The sequence below is a fragment of the Schistocerca gregaria genome, chromosome 2, assembly GCF_023897955.1.
Source record: "Schistocerca gregaria isolate iqSchGreg1 chromosome 2, iqSchGreg1.2, whole genome shotgun sequence".
NCBI lineage: Eukaryota > Metazoa > Arthropoda > Insecta > Orthoptera > Acrididae > Schistocerca > Schistocerca gregaria.
In genome coordinates this window covers 620,070,709-620,080,661 of record NC_064921.1, presented here as the reverse complement: position 1 = coordinate 620,080,661, position 9,953 = coordinate 620,070,709, and positions in this window count along the sequence as shown.

The window sequence follows — 9,953 nt, the reverse complement described above, 5'->3', positions numbered from 1 at the left end:
GAACAATAAACTTTGGTGCCATATTTCCAGTTGTTGTAGCTAACCTAATGTCACTTATGACCAGTGGGTTAACTCCTGATATATCTAATAAGTCTATGTGATGACACAAGGTTAGCTACAGAAACATATCTAACACAAAATTATTTCTGTTTCAATGGCATGTTATACAAACAATTGGATGGTCTGCTTATGGGATCCCCCTCAGTCCAGTTCCTGCTTCAATTTTCATGGACAATTTTGAAACAGTTTTTGGAAAATAATCTACTCTCTTCCAAGGTTGAGCAACTACATTCTAAACACAACAGTATAAAATTCACAATAGAATGCATAAATTGTTTAGATCTAACCATAGACATCAGTGACTATATTCATACTTTCAAAATGTATAGGTAACTTACGATCACAGATATGGTAATAAGAGCCAAGGTTCAACACCCAGTGACCCATAAACATACCGCCTTTCATTCAGCAATGAATATCCATCCCCATGAGTGAAGATAACTTTCAAATGGAATTAAATGCAATCAAACAAATAGTATCAAACAATGGCTATCCTCCTACCTTAGTAGACTCTATAACACACAAAAAGCAGAAACTCTCGCCTTTTCACTGTGCTTGAGCCACCAGCTCAAGATTGCAATAAATGGTGCACAATTCCATACTTACGAAACACCTCACTGGATGTAGCCAGAAAACTGTAATCCAGGAACGTGAAAACATCATTTTGTATGTACTACACTGATGGACACTTTTGCCGAATGGTAAAGACATCACTTCAGCTTTGGAAAATAGTGGAATATACAAAATTACTTGTAATTGTGGCAAATTCTACTGTATATAGGTCAATCTGACAGAGCAATATGTACCTGCTTGAAGGAGCACTACAGAAATTGGAAACTTAGAAAAGGAGACACTATTTTTTCAGACCATCCGCTTAAAGAAGGCCATAGTACAAGGTGAAACATAAAGTATTATATCTCATCAATAAAGGAAGGAAGATGAAATATCTTGAAATAATGCAAATTAATAAACCGATTTCCATCAATCCAAGCTTAGTACTGAATGCCCAAACACAGTTCCCATACCTGCCACTTCTAACTGGAGATACTACTCATAATCCCCTCCATGCCATGTTGTAATTTCCCCTCTTACTCACATTCCCCATTTTCCTTTATTTCAGTTGCTATTTAATCTTCTCCTTGTTTTTTAAAAAAATAATTTGTATAAGCACAGCTGCTTCATGGCCTGCTTAGTATCACTATTTCATCTTATCTGTTGGGGGACACTGCAGGAGCCTCCACGAAGATTGCGTTCACCACTCGAACAACAAGCAATCGGGCGTCCCCTGGAAACGACCTAGTCGGCCAAACCTGCAAATACCGGAGCACCAAAACCAAAGATGACAAAACAACTCTCCGAAGAGACACAAAAAAGGCCTTTATCAAGACCATCACTAGTGACAACTTCCTGCAATATTGAAGGCTTATCTGTAAATAAAGAAATTTTATTATCTGACATGTGCAAACGAAACAACTATGATGTTTTAGTGCTACAAGAAACACACAGGGCACCAACTAGCCATAGACCAAAAATACAGGGTATGAAATTAGTTCTTGAGAGACCACACGAAAGGTATGCAAGTGTTATATTTGTGAAACCGAACTTAGACATATGCTCCTGTGCTGTGACCTGCGAAGAAAATATAGAAATTTTAACTATTGAGCTACATTCATGTACTGTAACAACTGTGTACAAACCACCCAGTGCGAGGTTCAAATTTATGGAGCTTGGAAATTTTCATTCAAAACACATTAAAGTTGTAGTAGGAGATTTTAGCTGTCACGGTCTCGCATGGGGCTATAAAGAGACAAATTACGATGGCGAAATACTGGAGATCTGGGCAGACCAGGCTAAACTGAAATCAGCATCATTTAACAGCGGAAGGTGGAAACGAGGATATAATCCAGATAACATCTTTGTCTCCGAAAAGGTATCCCTGCAAACTGTAAAGCGAATCGAGGACCCAATTCCAAGATCGCAACACAGAGCAATAACTTGCTGCATTACTGCAGTAATCAAATCAGATGTAATGCCCTTCAAGAGACGCTTCAATTTCAAAAAAGCTCTTTGGGAACTTTTCACAGACTACCTCGATAAGGAGATCTTGGAAATTAAACCAGAGATACAATCATATGAAACTTTTATAGACCTTGTCAAGAAAATCTCTCGACGGCGCATACCTAGAGGGTGCCGCACCCAGTATATCGCTGGACTCAATGGTAGCAGCAAGGAAGCTCTGAAAAAGTATGAAGAACTGTACAATAAGGACCCCTTCTCAGAGGAAACGATCCAGGCAGGTGAGGAACTGATGTCTGGTATCTCCGAAGCGAGAAAGGAAAAGTGGTGTAACCTCCTACAAGAGACGGACATGAAGCACAGCAGTAGGAAGGCATGGAAACTGATCAAAAGTCTCAACAACGACCCAAGAGAACCACAACCAAATTACAGTGAAGTTACACCTGATCAGATAGCTCACCAACTACTCATGAACGGAAAAACTAAAAGGAAGATCAGGAATGGCAAAATTAAAAGAAAACTGAACGAGGAGATTAGCTTCCTAGCTCGCCCGTTCTTCATTCAGGAGCTACAAGATGCCATCAACGATTTGAAAAACAATAAGGCCACTGGCCTCGATGATCTGAGACCTGAGCAAATTAAACATTTGGGACCGGGAGTACAAGCATGGATCCTAGAGCTAATGAATCACTGTATTACAACTATGCAAATTCCTAAACTGTGGAGGAAAGCTCGGGTTATTGCGTTACTAAAACCAGGGAAAAACCCAGCTGAAGCTAAAAATTTTCGGCCTGTCTCACTGCTTTGTCATTTATTTAAAGTGCTGGAGCGAATGATCCTCAAACGCATAGCTGATTATGTGGACAAAGCCCTCATTAACGAACAAGCTGGATTTCGACCAGGAAAATCATGATGTGGCCAAATCCTTAACCTCACACAGTACATCGAAGACGGCTATCAGAGCGGAGAAGTAACTGGGGTGGCATTACTGGATCTCAGTGCTGCATATGACACAGTTGACCATAAGCTGCTTACCCAGAAAGTGTATAATGTCACTAAGGACTACACCCTTTCTATGTTCGTGAAATGCATGCTACAGAACAGACGCTACTATGTAACCTTACAATCTAAAAACAGCCGATGGGGGACACAGAAAAATGGACTTGCACAGGGTAGTGTCTTGGCTCCAATATTATTTAACATCTATACCAATAATCTTCCCATCAGCCACCAGACACGAACGTTCATATATGCTGATGATGCAGCAGTGGTCACACAGGATAAAACCTTTGAACAAGTGGAGGAGAATCTCACAGGAGCCTTAACAGAACTTGCTACCTACTACGACGGCAATAATCTCAAACCAAACCCTAGTAAATCTCAAGTATCCACCTTCTATCTTAGGAACAAACAAGCCAAACGGAAACTCCTAGTCATGTGGCAAGGGGAGTAACATTGGACAGAGCACTTACTTTTAAGCAGCACTGCCACAACACTAAAAAAAAGGTCTGTGCCAGGAACAACATACTTCGGAAGCTAACAGGTTCATCATGGGGAGCTCAACCACATGTTTTGCGCACCACGGGTCTGGTGCTGAGTATCTCAGCAGCGGAATTTGCGGCGCCAGTTTGGAGGAACTCTGCTCACACTAAGCAAGTTGACGTCGCCGTAAACGAAACTGTACGTATTGCCACAGGATGCCTCAAACCAACTCCCACAGACATCATTTATTCCATCATAGGCATAGAACCACCCACTATCCGCAGACAAGTAGCCGCCGAGATCGAAAGATCAAAACAAAGGAATGATCCTCGACACCCGTTGCATATGCACCGAAAACAACGTGTCCGGCTGAAATCCATCAGGAGTTTCATTGAAACTACTGAAGATCTCGCCACCAAGCCCGTCGCAAGGCGGCTATCTCTTTGGGAAGAAATGGTGCCACACTCCACAATGGAACTACTTGAGGAGGGATCTGGGATTTCAACTACCTTTTACAACTTGGAGGTCATTAAACCGGCTGCGTACTGGAGTAACTGGGTGCAAATCAAACCTATTTAAATGGGGTTACAGTGATAGCGATAGGTGTGAATGCGGAGCATTACAGGACTTGGAACACCTACTGATTTTCCCAGATATGTCTATAACATGCACTAAAGATGATATTTTGAAAGTCAATGACAAAGCAAACTACGTTGCTAATTACCGTGAAGGGAAGATATAATTGGTGCATCCGGATACGGAAGAAGAAGAATCTTATCTGTTTGTATTTTAGGACCTATGGAAGACAAGATCATTTTTTTCATCCACTTCTTTGGAATATGTCACCAAAGTTTGTTGTTCAGTTATTTTCTTCTATGTGCAGTTGTTTTAATTTGTCTACAGTTCATTATTTAATGTGTCACATATTTTATCATTTTTACACTGAGGTAATCTTTCGAGTTTTATTCCTAATTCTAAAATTAACATTTTTCACCTCTGAAAATGGAGATACTCTATAGATGGTCTAGTTTAAAATTTCTGATCGAACAAAATTTTACTGCACCACATACTTATCTTTGTACCTAATGATAGCTTAACAAGTCGAAAACCAGTTTGTGTAACAAATAATAAATATTGTAGAGTATTACAGCAGTGTTGTGTGTTTCATTCGTAATGGATTGTAAATCATACTTTGTAGTAGAAGTACGTGCCGACTAAGTGGATTAACAGTTGCATACCAATGGAGACATGGGGGGAGGGGGGGTGGAGCTACAACTCTTGCCGTGCTGAATATTTTGTTTAATACATTTATGATATTTACTGTAAGAATTATTGTTACAATTGATAAAAGGAAGAGCATTTAGTTTACATTCATTGTTGAGTTATATCGATTGTTATGACTGAATGGGAGCAGCACAACAGTCACTCTCAGTCAACCAGTAAGCAGCATGGCGAGTGGAAGCTTATATTTCCATGGCATATTGATAGAATAAACAAAAAGATGAAACTGACAGATGACGAAATAAGAAATTTGTTAGAGAACTCACACAATGAATTTAGTGGGGAACTATCCAAAAGTTCAAGCAGTGGAACTGAAGATGAAGCCGTGGAACTTCCAGAACAAGTATTTTCTGACAGCAGAGAGTCGGATGAAAATGGGCCGCTTAAGTATTGCCATTTATTACTGTTTGCAGATGTTCTTGAGTATATAAGTATGTCTGCCTCGGAAAATGAGTGGTTAGAGTGTGCTAGTCTCCTATTCTGTTTCCATATTTTTATAAACATTTAACCAACAAGACGGCCCAGGCCGGAGGTACCAATTGATCACCTTGACAGAGAAATGGTGGCCTCGTCAGGGATAAGCAAGACAGGGCATTCCGTGAAACAAAGGCTGAGGTATGCTGCTAACGTAACGAGAGCTCGAAAAGGAGCTAAGCTCAGGATAAAATCTGATAACCACGTTAAATTTTTCTCCTGTACTTTGAAGATAATATCTTGGACGATATGGTGATACATTCGACCAAACGTTCGGCATTTTTGAGAATCATCTGAAAATATTTTCGTGAAAAATTCGAAAGCTTTCGAAAAGGAAGAAGTTGTCAGCAATTGGAGTTCTTTTGAACTGTGGAGTCCATAGACAGGACAAGAACAGTTAATGTGATATATTTAGTAAAGAAAATGCTCATATGTACCGAGTTTCATTTTCGAAACATAGACTGATGCTCTTGCCTGCGTTTTTATAATGATCTGACCTGAACAGCTCGACAGACCGACAAATTTGCTCCTATCAGGGAAATACGGAACATGATAATTAGTAAGTTTTTCCTAGTGACTGTTATGGTGGGTGAAGGACTTGTAATCTCCCACAGGCGATGACCATTCAGGCTATGTATTCCAACAAAACCAGGAAAATATGGCATACAAGTGAACGTATTATGTGTTTCAGATACGAAGTACTGCTTCGCAGGGGATCCTTATGCTAAAAAGCATATCACTGAGAAGAACCATAACAGCTGCCCTGAAAAACAACATCAAAAAAAGCTTTGCATCACGTCGGTTCCGGGAGTTCCGGAATCTGTACAGAAAATTGGAATAGAGATCAACATAAACATCATTTCCGCCCTTTTTGTTGCTCATGAAAACCACACATTGCATGTTGTACCACCATACAGTGAGACCTTCAGAGGTGGTGGTCCAGATTGCTGTACACACCGGTACCTCCAATACCCAGTAGCATGTCTTCTTGCATTGATGCATGCCCGTACTCATTGTGGCATACTGTACACAAGTTCATCAAGACACTGTTGATCCAGATAGTCTCACTTCCCAACAGCGATTCAGCGTAGATTCCTCAGAGTGGTTGGTGGGTCACGTCGTCCATAAACAGCCCTTTTCAGTCTATCCCAGGTATGTTCAGTAGGGTTCACGTCTCGAGAACATACTGACCACTCCAGTCGAGCGATATCGTTATCCTGGAGGAAGCCATTCACAAGATGTGGACGATGGGGGCGCGAATTGTCGTCCATGAAGACGAATGCCTCGCCAATATGCTGCCGATATGATTGCACTATCGGTCGGAAGATGGCACTCACGTATCGTACAGCGGTTACAGTGCCTTCCATGACCACCAGCGGCGCGACCCCACATAATGCCACCCCAAAGCAGCAGGGAGCCTCCACCTTGCTGCACTCGCTGGACAGTGAGTCTAAGGCGTTCAACCTGATTGGGTTGCATCCAAACACGTCTCCGACGATTGTCTGGTGGAAGACATATGCGACACTCATCGGTGAAGAGAACGTGATGCCAATCCTGAGCGGTCCATTCGGCATATGGTTGGGCCCATCTGTACCGCGCTATATGGTGTCGTGGTTGCAAAGATGGACATCGCCATAGACGTCGCGAGTGAAGTTCAGCGTCATGTAGCCTATTGCGCACAGTTTGAGTCTTAACACGACGTCCTGTGGCTGCACGAAAAGCATTATTCAACATGGTGGCGTTGGTGTCAGGGCTCCTCTGAGCCATAATCTGTAGGTAGCGGTCATCCACTGCAGTAGTAGCCCTTGGGCGGCCTGAGCGAGCCATGTCATCGACAGTCCATGCCGCTTTGTATCTCCTCCATGTCCGAACAACATCGCTTTGGTTCACTCCGAGATGCCTGGACACTTCTCTTGTTGAGAGCCCCTCCTGGTACAAAGTAACAATGCGGACGTGATCGAACCGCGGTATTGATCGTCTACACATGGCTGAACTACAGACAACAGGAGCCGTGTAGCTCCTGCCTGGTGAAATTCCTGGAACTGATAGGCTGTCGGACCCCCTCCGTCTAATAGGAGCTGCTCATGCATGGTTGTTTACATCTTTGGGCGGGTTTATTGACATCTCTAAACAGTCAAAGGGACTGTTTCTGTGATACAATATTCACAATCAACGTCTATCTTCAGGAGTTCTGAGAACTGGGGTGATGCATAACTTTTTTTAATACGTGTACTTACAAAAGTCCTTGAAATACCTGACTTGAAACAGTCAGAAAGAAACATTAGCATGGACAGAAGGTTCACTACCGTTCCACAAGCATATGATCTTTTGAAAGATAAAATAACAGCAGTTGGCACTATTCGAAGTGAAAATTTGATGTACCTACACTATTCCGTCCTTTTTCTCTGAAAAAGGTTGACCGAGAACAGTCTGATTTGCCTTTAGTGATGAGGCTACTTTAGTCAGTTACGTTCCATGAAAGGAAAGGTTGTAAGTATCATGAACCCAACATCATGACATGACTGTGACAGAAGAGAAGTCAGACATCATCCTGTTCGACATCTGTACAAAGTCTGGAGTGGATACACTCGTTAAGTATGTAAGAATGTACAGCTGTAGTCGAGCAACGCGGCGATGACCAGCTGAGGTGTATTTCAACTTCATTTTCATTGTAGCATACAATTTGCTTGGTGTACCTCAAGATACACATAAGGAATCGTTGACGAATGAGCTCTGAAATAGTTCCGGAAAAAAGCAGTACGTGAAAAACCTTGATCGAGAACTTCACAATCTCAACATGTAAAGACGAGGTCAAAATTCTGTAGGCCTAAACTCAAAATACACAACAGCATTATAAACTTTAGAGTATGAGTGTAGTCAATATCAATATGCTCTAAGGAGAGGAAACATCATTACAGAGGCGGTAGGGGAAATAACACGTACAGCTTGTGCGCAATCTGTACCAGGAGCAAAAAACCATAAATACGTGAAAGCTGACACTTCTTGCAAGATGTATACCTGCCCTGCGCAAACAAAGGAAGAAGAATTAGTTCGTATTATGGAATGAACTGAAGGCGAATCAGAGCAACCCTTGTAATTGTTAAATTAAAACAAATAAATGTTAAATCATTATTTATAATTTATTTAAACTTCATTCCAAGGAATTTTTTATAAGAAAGAATCAGAGATGCTTCTCAGTATTAATTATCAGCATTTTCAAATGGCTCTGAGCACTAAGGGAATTAACATCTTAGGTCATCAGTCCCCTAGAACTTAGAACTACTTAAACCTAACTAACCTAAGGACATCACACACATCCATGCCCGAGGCAGGATTCGAATCTGCGACCGCAGCAGTCCCGCCAGCATTTTGAGCTTCCGGTCTATCAACACTACGGAAATACTTAAGTCACACAATTTATCCTAGAGAGAGATGGAGTAATGATCGTGGAATTAGTCATAACTGTTAAGGACGGAAAAGACTCAACGTGGTTTAACAACTTAATTCGAAAAATGCTCCGGAAGCAGAGACTGTTGCATTTTCAGATCAAAATAGAACGCGCAAATGACGACAGGCACAAGTTAATAGAAATTCGTGCGTGTGTAAAAAGATTAATGCGAAGCTTAAGACAACTACTACCGTCATACCTTAGCAGTCAATCTTGCTGAGAACCAGGCGAAATTTTGGTCCCACGTAAAACGGCTAAGTGGGTCTAAGGCTTTTATCTACTAACTCGTTGACCAGTCTGGTGTGACAGTAGCAAAATTAAAGACGAAGTTTTAAATTTAGCATTTAAGAAATCGTTCACACGGGAAAAAACGTACAAACATATCGTCGTTTGACCATCGCACACACGTAGGACGTAGTAATGAGCATCCTTCATTTAAGAGGAACAGCTGAAAGAGCTGAAAGCAAAAAAGTCCTCAGATCAAGATGGAGTCCCCGATTTGATTTTACAAAGGGTGCTCTACCATTAGTCTATTACTTAACTTACAAGTATAGCGAATCTCTGACCCACTGCGAATTCCAAAGCGACTGCAAACAAGCGCAGCAGACTCCTGCATATAAGAGCGGTAAAAAACGGACGTATAAAATTACAGACCAATATCTTCAACATCGGTTTGCTGCAGAATCCTTGACAATATTCTCAGTTCGAATATAATATTCTTCAGAGGGAAAAGTTTATGTTCACAAATCAGCACTTTTTAGAAAGCGTCCCTCCAGCGACACTCAGCTTCCCTTTTTTAGCATGACATCCTGTATACCGTGGATGAAGAGGAACAGGCAGATTCCATATTCCAGGATTTCCGTAAAACATTGGACATGGTTCCAAACTACAGACTGTTAACGAAGGTACAAAAATGTGGAACAGGGTCCCAGGGTCATCAGAAGTGTCCCAGGGGAGCGTGATAGGACTGCTGTTATTTTCTATATACATAAATTATCTGTCGGACAGGATAAACAGCAGTCTGCGTCTGTTTTCTGATGATGAACTGGTGTGTGGGAAGGTGTCATCGTTAAGCGACTGTAGAAGGTCACAAGAAGACTTACACTGAATTTCTGGTTGGTGCAATGAATGACAGCCAGCTCTAAATGTAGAAAAAACATAGGTTAATCCAGATGAGTAGGAAAAACAAACC